General features: G+C 38.7%; 1 long non-coding RNA gene across 1 annotated transcript in view; it reads right to left on the reverse strand.

The window, feature by feature from the left end:
* The window catches only part of LOC145509651 (uncharacterized), a 579505-nt gene that overhangs the window by 453512 nt on the left and 104100 nt on the right, over nt 1-21893 (reverse strand). The window contains exon 2 of the long non-coding RNA XR_014056274.1: nt 16151-16245. This is a non-coding gene — a long non-coding RNA (uncharacterized LOC145509651). The remainder of the gene's footprint in view (nt 1-16150; nt 16246-21893) is intronic.

Consider the following 21893-nt stretch of genomic DNA (forward strand, 5'->3'; position numbering starts at 1 on the left):
AATCATATGGGTCAAGATTTAAGGGAGCCTCACTATAGTAAAATCTTTGACATCTTTGTGGTTTCACATTTCAACAGTTAATCATTTTATATGCCACTTTACTGGGCCAGGGCTGCCCAGATTATACATTATTTCTGGGTATGCCTGTGAGGATGTTTCCAGAAGAAATTAGCATTTAATCGGATGCTGAAGCTGAAGCTCCAATACTTTGGCCATCTATGTGACAAGTTGACTCACTGGAAAAGACCCTGATGCTGGGAAAGACTGAAGGCAGCAGGAGAAGAGGTCAGCAGTGGATGAGATGGTTAGACAGCATCATCGATTCAATGGGCATGAACTTGGGTGAACTCCAGGAGATGGTGAGGGACGGGGAGGCCTGGCGTGCTACAATCCATGGGGTTGCAAAGAGTTGGACATGACTTAGTGACTGAACAACAACAACAGTAGGCTTTGCAAAGTAGATTGCCCCAGTGTGAATGAGCATCATGTACTTTGTGATGGGTCTGAATAGAACAAAAGTATGAGAAAGAGGGAATTCAGCCCTTTTGCTTCCTGCCTGCCTGCTTGAGCTGGGGCATCAATTTTCTCCTGCCCTTGAACTAGAATTTATACCATCAGCTTCTGTGGTTCTCTGGCCTTCAGACCTAACCTGGAATTATACCACTGACTTTGTATTTACAGCTTGCAGACAGCATATTGTGGGACTTCTCAGCCTCCATAATCATATGAGCTAGTTCATATATTTATCTTCATATATACAGTTGACTGTTGTACAGTCCAGGTTTGAATTGTGCAGGTCTACTTATAAGTGAATCTTCTTCAGCAGTAAATATGATAGCACTGTGCAATCTGTGTTTGACTGAATCTGAGGATGCAGAATCATGGAGACAGAGGGCTGACTGTAAAGTTAATGTGGATATTCAATTGTGTGGGTTTGTGGCACCCCTCCTTGCCATTGTTCAAGAGCCAACTGTAGATATAAACATATCTTATTTACTCTGTTTCTCCTGAGACCCACGATAATGTAACATCTTAATTCCTTTCTCACTTTGATCTCCTTAAAGGAAGATCTTAAAAGTTAAAGATATGTTATGTTATGTTAACCAGCTCTAGTCCATTAGACAACTATTTTTAAACCTTGCATTCTGAAGGAATGATCCAAAGAACAAGCGGGTTTCTAACAGCCTTGCCGAGGCCATGTTAGAGATAAGCGCATCCAGGCGTGGCTTCAGTTATCCACTGCTGATGCCACGAGCAGCAGCATCCTGAGAAAATTCTTACCGCAGTAAGAATTTGCTTGTTCTCATCTCTTGCAGCTTCTGCCTGAGTCTGTGAGTTTCCTAAAGATCTTCCCCAAGGCCCTGAAGCTCTCCAAATGCATTCCAATAAATGAGTTTATAATACATTTCTCTGTTGCTAAAATCAGACATTTTCCCCCCACTATTACAATTAAAACTTGGAACAGTCATTTCTCATAACAGTCTAAAGTGGATGGATGTTGCTAAAGGACTCTATTTTAAGGATGGCAGTTGAAGTCTCAGACTTGCCATTGAAATTTTTGGTCTTAATCTCAGAATCTGGTAATAGCCACCTTCCCATTTCAAGGAGAAGCAGTGCAATTTTGAAATAACAGCAGTATCATGGATTATAACGTAGTTTTTGTAAGACCATAGAGAAATAGATGTTATTGGGCAACCTTCCATTCAGTCTGCTTCAAACAACTTTTCGTAAACACTATCTCAATTTCAGTATTGAGCTTAAGTAATGAATCAAGGGTTGTACACTTTTCCCCACAAAGCTTAGAGTCGATAAAGACATACTATAATACAACACAGTGTAAAAAGACTTGTTATTGAGGTGTTCTATAGCTATTGTTGAGAACGCCAAATTAGGGATAATGTAAAATAAAGAACAGAAATGTTTTCTTCTGTCCAAATGATAGGCAGTGAAGGAGGCTGAAAGAGGTTAATGACAGCCTTAACACAGAGAGTCTATAAGGCAGAAGTAGTAAGATGGCTGAGCAGAAAGAAAGAGATGAAAATTTAAGAGTCTGCGTTCATACTTTTGTAGCTTCTGCCTGTTATGATAAAACTAGCTTGTTCAGTATCTATTAGAAGCTATATAAAGTCAACTCAGATGCCTGCAGTCACTAGATAGGATTGAGTACGCAAGCAAACAGCGGGCATAAAAGAGACACCAAAAAAAGGGCCACGGGTGCCACATTGCACAGTTGCTCAATAGTGTCGCAGCTTTAGCGATCACTTTTTCTGCTCTCCATGCGCGTCACTTCTCTAGGCTACACTCTTGATTATGAGAGCCTTGCTCTTAGCTGGCACACACAGAAGCAGCTGGTTGAAGCTTAGGGGTGACGACCAGGCTTCCTGCTTTTCCAAAGGGCCGAAGAGAACATTTTCTGTTTGTTTGTCTGCCCGTTTGTTTGCTCGTTTACTAGAGACAGTGTTGAATACATTTCAGAGATAAAAGCTGAAGCAGGAAGATGTCAGACTGTGAATCTACAACAGTGATTGTCACCGTTCTTAAAGCTGTGATCACACTCATAATCTCTATCGAGAGCTTATTCACCTCTTCCTTCATGTTCAATAATGTTTGCTCTTTCAATAGTTTTCTTCGCATTTTAAAACACTAGACAACATTTGTGAACTTCTTTGAAGCCACAGGAAGGAGTATTTACAGAAGTGTTATTATTTTTCTATTTTTGTAATGATGTTATGAAACCACCTGCTTGAGTCATCACTATCAAGAATTTTCAGTGGACTGGCCTAAAGTTTTCTAGGTCAATCTGACTTCACTTTAACAGGCAGCAAAAGCTCATGAATGTTACTAGAGAATGAATTCTTAAAGGACATTTTCAATGAACTATTAATATTTGAAACGTTCTAGAAACATCTAATTACATAAAGATGATACATTTATTGAAGGTCACTTTATTGTTTATGGCTTCCCTGATAGCTCAGTTGGTAAAGAATCTGCCTGCAATGCAGGAGACCCTAGTTTGATTCCTGGGTCAGGAAGAGCCACTGAAGAAGGGATAGGCTACCCACCCCAGTATTCTTGGGCTTCCCTTGTGGTTTATAATTACATGTTTATTAAAATCCAAGGCTTATAGATTCCTACAAGGCACATGCTTTGTTAAGTTGGTTTGAATTATGGCATATGCTCCAGATGAGTAACTTTGTACTTATTTTAAATGAGCATAAATTTCATTCTTTTCCTAACAATTATCGATAATCTCCTTCTAGATGGCAAATGTTAGTGATTTTTCATTGTAACTTCTGTGTTTATTTATTTTATTTTCTACTGCTTAAATATTTCCTAGAACATATTTTGGCTATTTACGAACCTCAAACATCTGACTGCTACTGTTGTCTCAATTTGCAGAAGAGGCAAGCAAAACTTTTTTCAGCTGTAAGTGTTAACCAAACTATCAGGGCGCATCTGACTTCTAAAATTTTTCAGTGACTATTATCAATTTTACTAAATGGGAAATGGAAAGAACAAGTTAATTTTTAGAGTGAAAATTGAAATTCAATACTGTCAAAGGAAAAAATAAAAATCTTGTTTTGACTTGTACAGTGAGCACATTTGCTATGTAAGACACAGATGGAAAGAATATAAGAAATAACAGAATGTCATATTGAGAAGTCCTTTTTTGACCAAGACCACATGGCAAAACTCTTTAGAGCACAACTGTGAATTTTTAAAAAAATCATTAATTCTTGGCAGGAAACAAATTGAAATTTAATTATCCTCACATGCTTCTTTTCTTGTGTTGGATTTGTTTCATTTTATATGAAAGTGACTCTGATTCAAAAGAAACCCAGAGCTGAAGTTCCTTTCTAGCGTTTGCCAATCACATAGGTACTAGCTCTGGCCAACTACATCACGGACAAGCAAATCACTGCAATACTGAGTGCACCTTAGATATTTCCTTATTTTCTACATCAAAGCACTTTAACATCCTAAGTTGTAAAGGGCTGACTTATGAGGTTGTCTGTATGAAATGTCTATTGCTGCTCTAAAAATGTCTATTGCTGCTCTATATTTAATGACTTAAAATTATTTTCTAGTTCTAGAAGTCAGAAGTCCAAAATGGATTTTACAGGGCTAAAATAAGGGATCAGAAAAGTTTCATTCCTTCTGGAGGCTCTAGAGGAGTATCTGTTTCTTGCCTTTTCCAGGTCCCTAGAGGCTGCCTGCACTCCTTAGCCCCTTTCTCCATCTCCAAAGCCAGCAGTGAAGCAGCTTCAAATCTCGAGTCTTTCTCCCCCTACTCTGAACTGTCAGCACATCTCCTGTAACTCTGACTCTTCTGTCTTCCTTTACATGGGCCCCTGGGATTACAGTCAGTCTGCACAGATAATCCAGGATAATTTTCCCACCTCAAATCCTCAGTTTAATCTTGCCTGCAAAGTCCCTTTGCCACATAAGACAACACAGTCACAGGTTCTGAAGATTACAACGTGGTCATCTTTTGAGGGTGGAAGTGTCCTTCTCTCTACCACATTGTATTTATAGTAAGGACAGAGTAAATGGATTTTCATTCAGGTATGACCTGGTGACACAGCATAGAAGTCAATTCAAACTTTTTTAGGATATATGAACCATCATGTCGGAGGGCTTTCCTTCTAAAGACATGGGGACAGAGTATATAGAAGCGCGTGGGGCTTCGCTTACATTTGTACACACTTTCCCTACATTCCCTAGTAATAATTATTGTTTTTGTTTGTTTAGTTTGCTTAGTTTACTTATCCAGTATCTGACTCTCTCTCTCTGTATGTGTGTCTGTGTGTGGTAAGAACACTCAAGATAAGATCTACTTTATAGCATATTTTTATGTGTACAATATAGGACTCTTAACCAGAGTCTCAGGCTGTACAGCAGATTTCTAGAAATTATTCATCTTGCATAACTGAAATCTTACATGCCCTGAACAGCAACTCTTCTTTCCCCTGCCACACCCAGCCCCTGGTTACCACCATTCTCCTTGTTGTCTACGTTCTTAATTTTTATATGCATTCCAAAACTCAAGCAAAACGATGGTTGGGTAAAATTTATCTTTGTAATGATTTTTAGAAATTTGACCTATGTTAATAAGTTCTTTTGAGATGTCTTTGACTAGCCATATTGTGCTTATTCAAATGCCATCAGAATATAATCCTGTTAGGTGACATTTATAGCTATGATAAGATTTAAATCATGACTTACCACCATTGTTGTATAGGACCATCCAATAACTAAATCATATTGTAAAAACATCAATATGCTTATTACATTTTAATTGAGGCTATGAAAATTATCAATTTATCTTCATCTACCATCCATGTATCATCCATCAATCATGTATCTATATCTATTTATCCATCTATCCATCTAGTTATTTGCCTTCATACTGAGTCTTATTTTCCTGCTAATATTCCTGCTAAGACTGTTTCTGAGCAGTACAGAAATCAACTTTACTGCAGCAAACTTTTCTGACCCAGGGGCTCTGAAGAAAGTCCTAGAATTAAAGCAAATCCTTTTCCTGACTTGGGATACTGAGCAGGCTAAACTGTACTTTTCAAGCAGGCCTAAAATTCAAGTTCTTAAAGGACTGTGGCTGCCGATTATCAGCACATGTTGTCTTTGAACAAAATTGGCTTTGAAAGCGCTGGAACCATTTCAAAGCCCCTATCTCCACTTTCCTGATCACTTGACTGTATGGCAATTATAAATAATGAAAATTAATTAATTAATTAATAAGCACCTTTTTCTTTTAGGAAGGGATATTCATTCTATTATAATCTCCAGGCATTGGGGAGGACCCTAATAAGAGGATCTCTGAAAATCAGGCCCTTCACAGCTCTGTTAGCCACAGTGGGAAGACCAGCTATGGAAAACTAAGATTGTGTGGAAGCTGACAAACTCTCTCTGCAGTCTTACCATTAGGTGGTTCACTTTATATTTAATTTTTAACATTCTACAGTGTTTGGAATAAGTTACCAAAACAGGAAAGGTGATTTTTTTCATATATATGCATATTTTAATTTACAACATTATACTGTTTATCATTTTTACTCAGTTTTTTATACTTGAAAATGTGTTTCAAATTTTGAAAAATTTGTCAAAACACTGTCCTTTCAAATGACATAATATTCTATCAAACCTAAGACAGAAAACAGGATGAAGTTCAGTATTACAGATGAGTAATGGAGAATCCCATGGACAGAGGAGCCTAGCAGGCTATGGCCGATGGTGAAGCAAAGAGTCAGACATACTGAAGTGACTTAGCACGGCAATAGGTAGCACCGAGAGGTTAATTGTTTGATTCAAGTTCACACAGTTAATCAATATTCATTCAGAAAATAAAGCCAGTATTCCAATTCTCCAGTGTTGAGCCTTCTGTAATCCCATAATAAGTTTTTACATAATTTTGCTCTTTAGGGAAAATGAGAAATTACTGCCTTATAGCTTTCTAGATGATTTTTGAGCCCCTATTAACTTTGATTATTTTCTAAGCATACATCTGTCTACTTTTTGTACACTTGAACATTTTGTGTACTAAGCATAAAATATATTTTTAGAGATTGGATTATAGAAGAAACTGTTGAAAATGATTATGCTCTATCATGGGACTTCAATATTGTGGTCAGAAATTTAATCTGAGAATTCCAGGCTTATAGAATAAACATATATGCAAATAAGTAGATAAGAATAGATTTTTCAAATGTTTCATCTGACTCATAGGAGCTAAGTGAACCATGAAATGTGAAAAACTGAAGCAAATGAAGCTGGGGAGGAAATTTAAATATGCCCAGGGCCACAAATAAGGTTTTATGTTTTTCATTTGTTGTGTTTATTTGTTTATTTTTCACTCTGGCTGTCTAGAATGTACCTTCAGTAATGGATAATGTGACAAATACTCCTCACTGTTCTCAACAGCATGAATTTGAATAAATTAGATATGTGGATGCTTATGGCAATTTCACATGGTCTGCTACTGCCTGGCTTCTCTTTAACCATTTTCTCCGCTTTTTTCATATGACAATGTTCAACTCCCTCTTGACCATTAGATGTTAAAATTTTGAGGATAGGTACTATGTCTTAATCCATCTTTTCATTTACAGGTTCTAGCACAGGATTTGGCTCAAAATAAACAGTCAGCAAATCACTGAAAGAATAAGTGGCTTGGGAAAAAATTATACGAAGACTTGAATGTTAATGTCTTTTAGAAAAATTGTTTAACTTCAGATCTTTTCCTAAGAATCTTCCCCATCTATTCTGCTGTTCCTTTTCTCATCTTAATGGAAGAGAAGTTAAAGGAGGAGAGGATATATATTTTGACTTTTAAATTAAAGGGAAAAAATATAAAGCTATCTTTTTGAAATATTGTATTTTGACATGTAGTTGAAAAATGAATAGGATTTTGAAAATAAAGATTGGAGAGCTTAGAGCGAAAGGAAAAACCCAAATAAAACCTAATAGCATAAGATAAATGCACGAAGCAATAGCAGTGGACAGATTTAACTGGAGCCTAGAGTAGGTACACGGGAGGCCTGCGCAAATTAGGGCACCAGTCTTGAATACCAGGCAGATGAATTTACCTTAATTTATTAGAGACACATCCAGTAAACTGTTAAGGTCTCCTTTGTATATAGAGTAGTTTCTTTTTATTTGACTTAATGGGATGTTCAGCTTGTATGTAAATACAATTCTGAATACAGGGGATCATTTCCTCAATTACTATTGAACTAGCAGCATATGAGCTTAAGATTCCAGTTTGGGCAGACCATCCTGCCTTTAGAATCTCCTTTAAAAAACAAAAACAAAAAACGATACTTATGAATGTATTTTTTAAAGGAGAAATCATTATATGTACTCCTATTGGACTCTGATTCAACATTTGCATACTCTCTGGGTGAATGAATGTACCTTTGTTTTACTGTCTGACTCTTTAAAAGTTAGATCTGTTTTTATATTTTAAGCCTTCACATTTAATGAAATATAGATAATACTAAATTAAATGGTTTTCTTTTTACATGTTGGTAAATTTCACCTCAAAATATTAGTTTCATTTTGATTCTATTATATAGATTTGAGGACTCAGTATACTGAGACATGGAATGGCTCCAGTATTAATAGTTCTATAGACTTTTAGAATACTTTCTGCCACGTTACTTTTAATTCTGTAGGTTCAGGGAAAACAAGATCCACACTTTAGACTTTGGAATAGTCCCTTTGGTCATATTTTTCAACATAATCTTTCTTAACCTCTCCTCAAGACCATTATATGAGCAATAAAATTATTGGGCAAATTCCAAGCCACCCTCAAATGGCATTGAACTGAGTTCTATTTCTCAAACAAAGGTGAGCTAGAACAAGGTCATTCTTGAAACATCTGAATGGGTAACCATTACTCAGCATTATTTTACAGGCCATCTTTTTAAAACACTGATTGTTGTTGTTGTTGTTGTTCAGTCACTGAATCACGTCCAACACTTTGCAACCCCATGAGCTGCAGCACACCAGGCCTCCCTGTCCATCACTATCTCCCTGAGTTTGCTCAAACTCATGCTCATTGAGTCAGTGATGCCATCCAAGCATCTCATCCTCTGTTGTCCCCTTTTCCTCCTGCCTTCAATCTTTCCCCGCATTAGGGTTTTTTCCGATGAGTCAGTTCTTCGTATCAGGTGGCCAAAGTATTGGAGCTTCAGCTTCAGCATCAGTCCTTCTAGTGAATATTCAGGGTTGATTTCCCTAAGGATTGACTTGTTTGATCTCCTTGCTGTCCGAGGGACTCTCAAGAGTCTTCTTCAGCACCACACTTCAAAAGCGTCAATTCTTCAACCCTTAGCCTTCTTTAAGGTCCAACTCTCACATCCATACATGATCACTGGAAAAGTCATAGCTTTGACTAGATGGGCCTTTGTTGGCAAAGTGATGTCTCTGCTTTTTAAGACACTGTCTAGGTTTGTCATAGCTATTATTCCAAGGAGCAAGCACCTTTTAATTCCATGGCTGCAGTCACCGTCCACAGTGATTTTGGAGCCCAAGAAAATGAAATCTGACACTCTTTCCACATTTTCCCCATCTATTTGGCATGATGTGATAGGACCAAATGCCATGATGTTAGATGTTTGAATGTTGAGTTTTAAGCCAGCTTTTCACTCTTCTCTTTCACTTTCATCAAGAGGCTCTATAGTTCCTCTTCACTTTCTGCCATAAGGGTGATATCATCTACATAACTGAGGTTGTTGATATTTCTCCTGGCAATCGTGATTCCAGCTTGTGACTCATCCAACCTGGCATTTCACATGATGCACTCTGCATATAAGATAAATAAGCAGGGTGACAAGATACAGCCCTGACTCCTTTCCCAATTTGTAAGCAGGCCATTGTTCTATGTCCAGTTGAAGCTGTAGCTTCTTGACCTGCATACAGGTTTCTCAAAAGGCAGGTAAGGTGGTCTGGTATTCCCATCCCTTTAAGAATTTTCCACAGTTTGTTGTAATCCACATAGTCAAAGGTTTTAGCATAGTTAATGAAGCAGAAGTAGATTTTCTAGAATTCTCTTGCTTTTTCTATGATCCAACAGACGCTGGCAGTTTGATCTCTGGTTCCTCTGCTTTTTTTCTAAATCCAGCTTGAACATCTGGAACTTCTCAGTTCACATACCTTTGAAGGCTGACTTGAAGGATTTTTGAGCATAGTCTTGCTAGCATGTGAAATGAGTGCAACTGTGCAGTAGTTTGAACATTCTTTGGTATTGCCTTTCTTCAGGATTGGAATGAAAACTGACCTTTTGCAGTCCTGTGGCCACTGCTGAGTTTTCCAAATTTGCTGGCATATTGAGTGCAGCACTCACAGCATCATCTTTTAGGATTTGAAATAGCTCAGCTGGAATTCCATCACCTCCACTAGCTTTGTTCGTAGTGATGCTTCCTAAGGCCCACTGGACTTCACAGGCCAGGATGTTCAGCTCTAAGTGAGAGACCGCATCATCATGGTTAAATGGGACTGATAGGGAATTAAAATTTGAAAGGTAGTTTTCCAGTTGCACGGTCATGTTGCTCTCAACTCTTGAGTCTTGACACCACAAATCAAAGTTCTTAGAGAATTAAGTATATGCAAACAATCTAACATAATGGCACAATTATAGAAAGACTATTTAAAATTGACCCTGTTGGAATTTCAAGCATCTCACTTTTTCCCCTCCTTTGTCCTGGTATGGATGTTGTCTGCACTTGACTGCTTGAAGCAGATCCAAGAGGTCAACTGCAAACCCAGAGACTGTGAGCCATCACCCCCACACTTCACCCATCAGCCCCTGCTCTCCTCGGACACTTGCGCTTTCATTTACCCTGAAGCCAGCATTCACGAGAGCCAGAGCCATCAAAAAGGGACTCTCTCCTTAGATATGACAGGCAGAAAAGCTACTGCTTACACTGAGTGCACTTTGGGTCCTCAGAGCAGAGCACGCAGAAGTCAAGTGAGGGGAACCCTTTGTGCACTTTGCTGCTCACTTAGACGTCTGTCCATCCTCCATCTTCATAGCTGTTGCTTTTTTTCCAATAAATAGGCCTGAGAAAAATAGTGTGAACTGGATCCCGAAAGTTAAAATATTTTTCCTCGTTGTATTCTCTGTTTTCTTTTTCCTTGCCTATCAAGTTTAAAACTTGCTATGAAATAAAGTGGATCTCTGACAAGACTCTGATGTTTGAACTTTTTATTATTGTTCTATTTTCTTCTTCATTAGGGCTGGCTCCTATGTAACTATGTCTGCAAGGAAGAAGATACTGCTCAAGCAGGCACAGTTATTCATTTGGGGTTATAATATATCCCTTTTATGGGTTCTTTTTGCATTTCTTTCCTGGAGATAATAGCAATATAACTTTGAAATATTCTTTATCAGAAGCTCCTATTTATTATACATGGTGAGAAGAAGTATTCTGCCTGTACTGGTCACTCTATTTATTGTGTTGGTGGTTATACTCACTCAGCAACTGTTTATTGGAAGGTTGGCTTAGTTTGCTGATATTTCCCCTTAACGATTTAGATGAGAATAATGGAAAACATTAACTATGGAAGGAAAGGTGGTTTGGGATTACCCAGAGGAGTGTGAAATTTTATTGCATTTCTGTCTGATATTTCCTTAGGTGCCACAGCACAGGAGAAAATATAACAGACTGGAATGTGCCGTAGACCTGAGAATCAGGAGACAATTTTTACTTTCAAGTCTCTACTACCCCACCCACGAGTAAAACATTTCATTTCTTCACACTTCAAACTCTTTGTCTTTACCATAAATGAAGGGCTTGGATATCTCCAAAGCCTTTCTCAGAAAGAAACTTTTGCCTCCAGTGTCAAATATTTAGGTTGTGACAGATCCCTGCTCAGGAATATAAATGGATATATGGGAGTACATTGCTCAAGAATAGAAATGTATTGTATGCGTTAAATAACTGGAGCTATGATTTTCCTCTATTTCCTGTATTTCCTTTACCTCTAAAATACAGAATCCTCTCTGGAAAAATAAATAAGATGCATCTGACCAAAATAACCAGAATCATAGCTCCTGCCATCAGTACTATTTTCACATGAGACGTTGAACTGAGTTGCCACCACCCAAAGGAGTCAGTCACATGCCATATAAAGTTCAGTGGTGAGAGTGATATGTTGTGTCCCCAGTGAAAATAAAGGGAGTGCTTGAAGAGTAGACATTTGAAAAGCAAACCACACTCAGGGAGGAGAGATGGCGTTAAGTGTCAACTTGACTGGGCCACCGAGTGCCCAGATGTTTGAACAGACATTACTCTAGTGCTCCTGTAAAGGTGCTTTTGGATGAGGTTAGCATTTAGCAGACTGAGTTAAGTAGATCACCATCCTCAATGTGGGTTGGCCACATCCAATCTATTACTTGAAGGGAACAAAAGGGCCTTCCTTGAAGGCTCAGATGCTAAAAGGCTTCCCTGGTGGCTCAGATGGTAGAGTCTGCCTGCAATGTTGGAGACATGGGTTCAATCCCTGGGATCAGGAAATCCCCTGGAGAAGGAAATGGCAACCCACTCCGGTATTCTTGCCTGGAAAACTCCAGGTATGGAGGAGCCTGGTGGGCTACAGTCTGTGGAGTCACAAAGAGTCATACACCACTGAGCAACTAACTTAACTTCCCTGAATAAGAGAGACATCTTCCTCTCTGACCAGCCTTTTCCTGCTCTCAGACTCAGCCTGAAATACTGTGCCTTTCAAGATCTCGAGCCAGATCTTCAGTCTGGAGCTACATCAACCCTTGACAGTCTCATGTCTTTGGACTCAAGACTAGAAACAACAGCCCTGGCTCCACTGACTCTGCGTCTCGCTGACTCACCCTGCAGCTGCTGGGACTTGACAGTCCCCATGATCATGTGAGGCAAATCCCTGTAGTGAACTTCTTCCTTTTTTTTCTCCCCTATTTTAAATGTTTATTTAGTTTTAATTGAGGGATAATTGCTTTAGAGTAATGCATTGGTTTCTATCAAATACCGACATGAATCAGCCATAGGTTGACCCATGACCCCCCACTTGAACCTCCCTCCCACCTCCCTCCCCATCCCACCCCCTAGGTTGTTATCAAGCCCTGGTTTGAGTGCCCTGAGTCATACAGCAAATTCCCATTGGCTATTTATTACATATTATCTTACATATTCCATATTTTAGAATATGCATATTATTCATATTATATATCATGCATATTATATGCATGATGTATTATGTATATTACATATGCGATCACATGTATATTTGTACATATATAGTCTATCTATCTACCTATGTCTCCTATTGGTTCTGCTTCTCTGGAGAATTCTAACTAATATAATGGTAGAGGATAATATAGGCTGATAAAAAAGAAAAGACATTCATATATTTTTAAAGTCATCCAGGGTTTACACATTGATATTAATCACAAAAGGAGCAGAGAGTTGGTACAACTGACTTGATTCTTTATGAGAAATTTAAGTTTGCCTTACTTCTTCATAACTCAGGAAATGATACCTAAGAAAGGTAGTAAGTTAGTCCCTCATACAGGCAATGTTGAGGCATCGTGGGTCACTTTTCAACTCAGCTATGGTATTCTGACAAAAGGACAATACAGAATGATCACTCCGTTACCCTTCATTATGTGCCTCCAGGTCAAAGGCATGACTATTCAGCCTGTCTTTAGAGTTTAAACTGTGTTACGTAGCCTTACTGAGAAACACGACTGGACATGTGAATCACAGTGAGTCAGAGGATATGTGCGGGAATAGGTTTATCACTTCACTTTTAGAAATCCTGGAAAGCATTCTAAATATGTTAACTGCTTGCTGCCTTTTTCTGAAAGATATGAATAAACCTAGGTAAAAGGATTAAGGGATAAAGAAGGAGTAGTTGAGGGAAAAGAGATATTTTTTCTACATCTTGCTATAAACACTGATGGTGTACGTTTTCAGTTGTTGAATAAGAAATAACATTAAACTATTCTCCATTGCTCCTAGGCAGATTGCTGATAGGATTACAGAGTGAAAGGAAATATTGTGTTATGTACTCATTTCCTACTCACTGATAGCAAAGTTGTTCAAAACTGCTGTTAATGAAATCCCTAAAATTTCTGAAGAAGAAAAGCCATGTTTTCTCATGCGACATGGTTGACTTGAGAGTATTGGCCTAATCAGCGCATCAGGCCAACTAGGGGCTGTCTGCTTCATGTGAAGAGGGAAATGCTGAATATCTGTAATGTTTGCTAGCATAACACTGACACAGAACAGTAGGAAATAAGCTCTTGACTTAAAATATTGTCCAGAAATAATTAGTTTGGAATACTGAACTTTTGGAAAGGGAATCGGAACCAGGGATATACGGAGATAAGAACCAACCTTTGAGAAACAAAAGGAGATGTGTATCTGTGTATCTATGATGATTTCAGAACCGTTATGCACCAAGAACTAAGAACAGTGATAGCAGGAGGCACACAGGCAGCAGAATGACAAAATTCAGTGCAAAGGCATGGGTCCCCGGCAGAGTTTGGTTCCCTTGCTGAGAAGCAGCAACATCTAAGATAGCTGTCACCACCTGGTAGAGAGAGAGATTGAGTGCTAAGCTGTCCCCTGAGAACCCGTGTCCAAGATGGTCACACTTCTTCCAATTAATATCAATCAATCAATCATCAATCAGTCATTTCCTCAGTGGGGGGATTGTCAAGCCAGGCAAGTGGGATGTGATGCATCAAGCAGGCAAAGGTGACCCCAGCTGTCACGGCAGCCCTTGAGCAGCTGGTACACTTCAGAAACATGCTGTGGCACTGTCACCAGGAATAGTATAAGCACAGAAGTATTTCCTGGAAACTGTGGATGCACTCAATTAGGTGATAAGAAGCAGATTCAGCCCAAGAACAAGGCACAAACCTGGAGCCAGTGATTTATTTAGGCTAAAGCACAGGATATAATGGCCAGTGGTAGACAGATCACGTGGTACAGCTCCTCAACCGTGGCAGATGCTGGCACAGGGACCTCTCACTCAGTCAGTAAACCCCAGTGCTGCCAAGACAGCAGTCCTCTGGCTCGGTTCACTTTATTAAAGGTCACCATATAGGGTCCCACTTTGTAATTTGTATTTCTTAGAATAGTTCTCTCCTGTCTAGCTTACTTAATGAGTAGTGAAGGTTATGAATTTTACATTGGGCTCTGCCGTTTCAGGACACAAAGGAATTGGCACAGTGGTGGTAGATTCTGGAAGTCATTCTGATGCTGGGATGAGCAGTCACTTAACTATAAATGGAAATGACCGCAAACCAAAGATATATACCTCTCACTAAACGCAAATTAAATAGATCATAACTGCATCTCCATAACGTCTGCAGCCACTCAGAGGCAGCTCACATGGGTGCTGGCGCGAGTGAGGGTTCCCGTCTGAAGCTTCCGTAGTTTCCACCCCTGGGTTCATAACTTCCTGATGCTTCTGCTACTTCCTTGTTCATCTACCCCCAAGGTGCTTACTGCCGCATGTCACACACAGTCAATCTACACAGCGAGCAAACTACTGCAAAACAACTAGAAATCCTGGTTACAAACCCAGAATCCTGGGTTACAAACTCAGCGATAGCAAGCGAAATTATACGGGGATGCAAAACGTCTCAGGTCAGCTTGACTGGAGCTAAAGCATCCCTCAGTTTCAATTGGGTATCCCCAGCGCATGGCCATTTCCCCGGCTCTTCCCAAAAACCCAAGTTTCTGTCCTGTGGGTTTTGAGTTAGGTCACAATGATACTTTTCCTCCAGAACTGTTACTGTTTCACTGTTTCGCTATGTAGGGAAACGCAGCATTTTCTGCCTGGGCTCTTTGTTCCTTCTTAAGTTTCTCTGCCTTTCACCGCAAAATTGCTTTCTCAGAGTGACCGAGATCTCACTCCACAGCACCTCTGGGCACTTCTCAGAGCTCTCAGGACCAGCTGTTGCAGCTTTGAGGGGCCCCACATCTTCTGTTCACCTCCCTGAGTGTTCTCTGTGTACACAAATAATGGTTCTCTTTAATTGGTTTTTCTAAAAGTTCCAAACCATTTTAGAACTCAGACCTCTAATGTCCATTAAGTATAACTGTACTAAAACCCATAAAAAAGTCAATCACCAGGTTTCCAAGGGTGAATTTAGAAGTTACTGCAAAGATATCTAACCGTGAGATAAATCCCTTTTAGAATTATGCTTAGAGTCAGATGGCTGTAAGAAATTTAATAAACATCTCCAAGTTTTAACAGGAGAGAATAAAAAAAAAATGATTATATCTTATTCAAGACCTATAAAATTTGAATTCTGTATCAGCCACTCAGAATAACGACTCTTTGAGGGTAATATTTACCAGGATGCAGGTGTTCCACACACTTCCTTTGGTTGCTACAGTGAGATCTTACATGACAGCTTTTTAAACATTTCTTCTTTTTCGAATCAATGAATGTGTTAAGTGCAAGATTGTCAATGAGCAAGATTATTAATTGACTCATTCCTTCTTCCTCTTCCATTCCTTTAGTGTCCTATTTTTTTACCCAATTCGATTTCACATCCATCGCACATCCCTCAAATGTAAGCATCAGAGAACTGGATGTAGGCTGTTTTCAATGAAGGGTCTTTAGGTATGAAATTTCTTACCTGCTATGACATTGTCAGGTTCCATTTTGCCCCTCTTTCTTAAGGGTACACGCAATGACAATAGCTTCCATTTGGCCACCAGATACAGAAAACAACTGAAAGAGAACAGATTTTTAAACTCTATTTTATGCTGCTTTAATTAAAACTAGATTTTCTGAGTTACTTTTATCTTAATTTTAATACTCTTATCATGAGGCAGCTTGTGGGGAAAAATGAAAATTTAGGATAAAAATGTGCATTATCTGGTTTTGTGATTTTGAATCCTCCCATTGCACATCAGCATCACTGACAAAAGATGTTCCTTCAGTCCTCTAGTTAAAAAAAAAAAGTTCTTCCTATGGTGAGGGTGTGGACTACTTTAGCAAATCTAATACTATATTCACAAGATACAGAATATTAGAATTGTAGTTACGGCAATGATAAGCCCTATGGCAAGTTTAAAAGTCCTTCAAAAATAGCATAATTATTAAGTTATAGACATAGAAATCAATTAAAAATGAACTAAGTCAATTAACTGCTCTCTCTTCTAGTCTCTCCTCATCTTACCCTAAATCCCCACATGGTGCCAGTTAAAATCCTGAGGACAAGCCAAAGAGGCAGGGAAACTGCTGAGTTGCCCCGTGTTCACCTGGAGGGGCCGAGAGAGAGGGAAAAAGGAAACTGTCAACTTCCTCTCCCCCTCGGTGCCCCTCACTGACCGGGATTCCACAAGGGCAAGAACACTTAACGGACCTCAGTGTTTACCCGGTCTGCCGCCTTCTCGGAATTCAGTCTCTCAAGAGTCTCTCCGCTGTCACTTAGCTTCAGAGGTAAAGTAAGAAATGCTTCCTTTTGAGGACACAGCAGCTAGAGAGGCGACTTGCCTCGAGGCTCCTGAGTAGGAGATTTTAGTTTCAAAAGCAGGACAACTGTGTGTCTTTCTCCCTCAGCAAGTCTAACATAGGTCATTTCTCCTCAGGACCAGAGTTTACCTGTGTCTGGCCAATAGCGAAAAGTGAAAGTGTTAGTCGCTTGGTCATGTCCGACTCTTTGTGACCCCATGTACTGCAGCCCGCCAGGCTCCTCTGTCCATGGACTTCTCCAGGCAAGAATATTGGAGTGGGTTGCCGTTCCCTTTGCCAGGGGAGCTTCCTGACCCAGGGATCGAACCCAGGTCTCCCGCGTTGCAGGCAGATTCTTTACCCTTTGAGCCAGGTAAGTTTGTAACAACTGCGCTTCCCCAGCATAATTCCTCTCTCTCCACCCAAACGCCCTAATTAGTAGTTGTTCACTGATTTCCCTTGTGTCAGTGTGCCCACGATGGCTGATTTTTAGCTCTAATGCACGATGCTACTGAACCCAGATTTGGAAAGAGGTAGGCACACTTGGTTCTCCTCTGCCAGTATAAATTAGCTCCAGCACACCGTGCGTTTTGGCCCTTGAGGAGAAAGAAGCATGGAAACCCCTTAGGTGTCCCCTGTGAAGCCAGCTGAGCCTCTTATTATATGCGTGCATGCATGCTAAGTCACTTCAGTCGTGTCCACCTCTGTGCGACCCTATGGACTGTAGCCCGCCAGCCTCCTCTATCTATGGGATTCACCAGGCAAGAATACTGGAGTGGGTTGCAATGCCCTTCTCCAGGGGATCTTCCCAACCCAGGGATCGAACCCAGGTCTCCTGCATGGCAGGCAGATTATTTACCATCTGAGCCACCAGGGAAGCCCCTCTTATTACATAGATGACTTATTAGAAATCAACATCGCTGCAAACCAAAGGAAAATTCATCTTCTGATTAGTAACAGAACCAGAAGTTTCAGTAAATAAGTTCATAAAAACTGTTCACTTGGTTGTCCTTTTAAGCTCTCCTTGTAGTTCTATAGAAAGAATGGATAGTTAAAATGGAAATTGTGTTTGGTATGATTGAGGGGAAGATCTGCTGAGAAGCAAGAAGATATGTTCTGAAAGTAGGTATTTCTTTTCTTTTTTCTTCACGTCTTTAAATGTTTCACATTAAATAACTTAGTTGATTATAGTTGTCATGCTTGAAGATTTATGTCAGAGACCTTAGCCCTGGAAGATGTTTCAGATGATGAGGCAATGTTGAATAAAACTTAAAAAACTCTACCACCGTTACAGTTGTGCAACTATTCTGTTTAAATCTTCATCATTATAATATAGTCAATAATTTGAGCTGAATAATTTTATAGAGGTGTTAAATGATTTTCCCCAAATCACACAATCACACACAATTAAATCACACACAATCACACACAATCACAGGTTAGGTCTAGAATGCAGATACACGGACTTTCAGCCTAGGTTGCCTGCACTACTCTTAAACCCTCTTTTAAATATTGGAACAAAACTTTAATATTAGTATTCTCTTTATTTGAGTAAATACTCTTTAAAGGTCTCTCATTTATTCTGTGTCTCAATTAACTACTGGGATTTTGAGCCTGTTTTTGTCACCTCTACTGTACCACTACCTCTTTAAAAACTTTACCTTACTTAATTTTGGAATGGAATATAATATTCCCAGATGATTATAAGGCACATCAAGGAAAACGGTAGATGTAATTTGTTTTAATTAAGAAGAAAATTAAAATCATCAATTTTTTTGCTTATTAAAACTAGTAGACATCAGTCATGAATATATGGTCAATTCCTTTCTTTCCAGATTTGTAATAAAATTGCTTTCATGTTTAGCAATTCACACTGATTATTAAGGTGGCCAAAATCAATAGATTAGCTGTATTGCATTTACCTTTATCTTGAACATATTATATGGATAGATAATTACAAACTAAAAATTACTCAATAGCTTCTAATAATGTCTATGGAACTATTAGAGTCTATTTCCTTGGTAACTAATTTTAGGGTTCCTGTTCCACAATTTTTTAGATCATTTTATGAGAGAAAAAATATTAAAAATTCTAGCTGATTTTTTCATAAAATAATGTTTAAATTTTGCAAAGTAAAATTTACTAATTAGGTCATGATATCATATGATACAATATTTGCTCCCCCCAAATATATTTAGGTATTTTCCCCAAATTTGTTTCTCTTTTTCCCTCTGTCTCATTCTCCTGTAAAAGAGAATTTTAAAGATACTGAAATCTTTCATGTAATTCTTTTATGCTACTAAATAATAAATATCTGAACAATTATAAAGATATGAGAAGATATTATAGATCCTCTTCTACTTCCCATTTCTTTTTTTAGTTGCTAAAACAGTCCTCCACAGACATTAGTTTTATGATAAATGTAACTAATGCATCATCCACTCTGAATTGCTACCATCAAAATACAGCTGAAGAGAATACTATTTTTTTTTCGCTTGAGAGTTGCACATCATGGTCCTCCTCTTCAGAAAACTGTTATCTGATATTTAATACTTATGTCCAGCAGAAAACACTCTGAAGTGTATTAATAATATCAATTTTATAGTACATATACATTTTTTCCAGTGAGTTTTATATCTAGTATTAAGCCAACAAAGAAGCAAGTTAAGGTAAAATAAATGTTTTTTGTGAATATAAAGACACTGAGCAAGAGAAAGTAATGTCAAAATACAGAAAACTGCAAGGAATCCAGAAACTCTTAGGTAAATTATCAACTCAGTTCAGTTTAGTCACTCAGTCATGTCTGACTCTTTGCGACCCCATAAACTGCAGCACGCCAGGCCTCCCTGTCCATCACCAACTACCAGAGCTTGCACAAACTCATGTCCATGGAGTCGGTGATGCCATCCAACCATCTCATCCTCTGTCGTCTGCTTTTCCTCCTGCCTTCAATCTTTTCCATCATCAGGGTCTCTTCCAATGAGTCAGTTCTTCACATGAGGTGGCCAAAGTATTGGAGTTTCAGCTTCAGCTTCACTCCTTCCAATGAATATTCAGGACTGATCTTCTTTAGGATGGACTGGTGGATCTCCTTGCAGTCCAACGGACTCTCAAGAGTCTTCTCCAACACCACAGTTCAAAGTGTCAATTCTTCGGCACTCAGCTTTCTTTATAGTCCAACTCTCACATCCATACATGACTACTGGAAAAACCATAGCCTTGACTAGATGGACCTTTGTTGGCAAAGTAATGTCTCTGCTTTTAAATTTGCTTTCTAGTTTGGTCATAGCTTTTCTTCCAAGGAGCAAGCGGTTTTTAATTTCATGGCTGCAGTCACCATCTGTAGTGATTCTGGAGTCCAAGAAAATAAAGTCTCTCACTGTTTCCACTGTTTCCCCATCTATTTGTCTCGAAGTAATGGGACTGGATGCCATGATCTAACTAAATGCATGAGTACTTTCTAGAGTATATATGGTATTTAGAACTTTTAAATCACTCCTCTATTGATTTCCATAGATACAACCTACATTTATAAAACTGATTTTTAATGCATTGAAGGAAATATGTCTGTGAACATGGTAGTGTAAGAAACTCTGAAAATTGTTTTTTACATAAAAGTAATGAGAAAACTGGCAAAAATTGTTAGAATCAAGTTTTTCAAAATTATGAAGATGAACTGAAAGCTTCTTTTTGATTCCATTCTGTTTCCTTGAACTTTCTATCCATTCCTGAGCTGGTAGCCTCCCACTTAACTACTGTAGCTCTAGAGTAGATTTTGATACATAGCAAGGCATATCTTGAACTTCCCTGGTGGCTCAGCGGTAAAGAATCTGCATGCAATAGAGAAGCCGCAAAAGACATGGTTGATCCCTGCGTCAGCAAAATCCCCTGGAGAAGGGCATGGCAACTCACCCCAGTATGTTTGCCTGGAAAATCCCATGGACAGAGAAGCCTCGTGGTCTACAGTCCACGGGGTGGCAAAGAGTTGGACACCACCGAAGCAACTTAGCATGCACACATGGCAATTCTCACCTTCTTATTCTTTTCCAAATCTTCTTGAATTTTTATTAGATTACATTAGATTACATTAAGTTCACAGTTTATTTCGATGAGAATTAATGTATTTGTGATCTTAGGTTTTATCACTCAGAAGTAAGATATGAGTTTACATTTATTTTGGTTTTATACCCTTCTGCAATGACTTATAGTTTTTATCACATAGGTTTGCACAGTTCTTGTTGAATTTATTCTTTTATTTTATACTGTATTATGGAAAAGGAGAGATTTATTATTCTATTATAAACTTTCCATTGCTAATATATGGAAAACTCTAATTTGTTTATTAACTTATATACCTACTATTTATATATTTTATCTTTTTTCTTGATTTTCTATTTATGCAAACATATTGTCTAACAATATATATTTTGATTTTTTTTTTCTGTCTGATAGTCATACTTCTCATTTCTTTTATTGTGTTATCATGCTAGATAAAGTCTCAAGACTGAGGTTTGATATTATTTATTTAGGCTTCCCAGGTGGTACAGCAGTAAAGAATCCACCTGCCAACAAAGAAGACACAAGAGACCTGGTTCGATCCCTGGGTCAGGAAGATCCCCTGGAGGAAGAAATGGCAACCTACTCTAGTATTTTTGCTTGGAGAATCCAATGAACAAAGGGGTTGGTGGATTACAGTCCATGGGGTCGCAAAGAGTCAGACATGTCTCAGTGACTGAGCACGCACACATGCACGAATGGAGAACTAAAAAGGTGACGGACTTAAATGCATAGTTCGTGAATGACAGAATTTCTACTGTAAACCTCCCTTTGACATGCATTCAAGCTCTTCATTATCACATCCTGCTTTTCTTTATGAGACAACCAGTGAGTCCACCGCAGAGACTCTCAGTTTGCTCTGTTAA

The sequence above is a fragment of the Giraffa tippelskirchi genome, chromosome 6 (assembly GCF_054371585.1).
Source record: "Giraffa tippelskirchi isolate mGirTip1 chromosome 6, T2T-mGirTip1v1.2.pri, whole genome shotgun sequence".
NCBI lineage: Eukaryota > Metazoa > Chordata > Mammalia > Artiodactyla > Giraffidae > Giraffa > Giraffa tippelskirchi.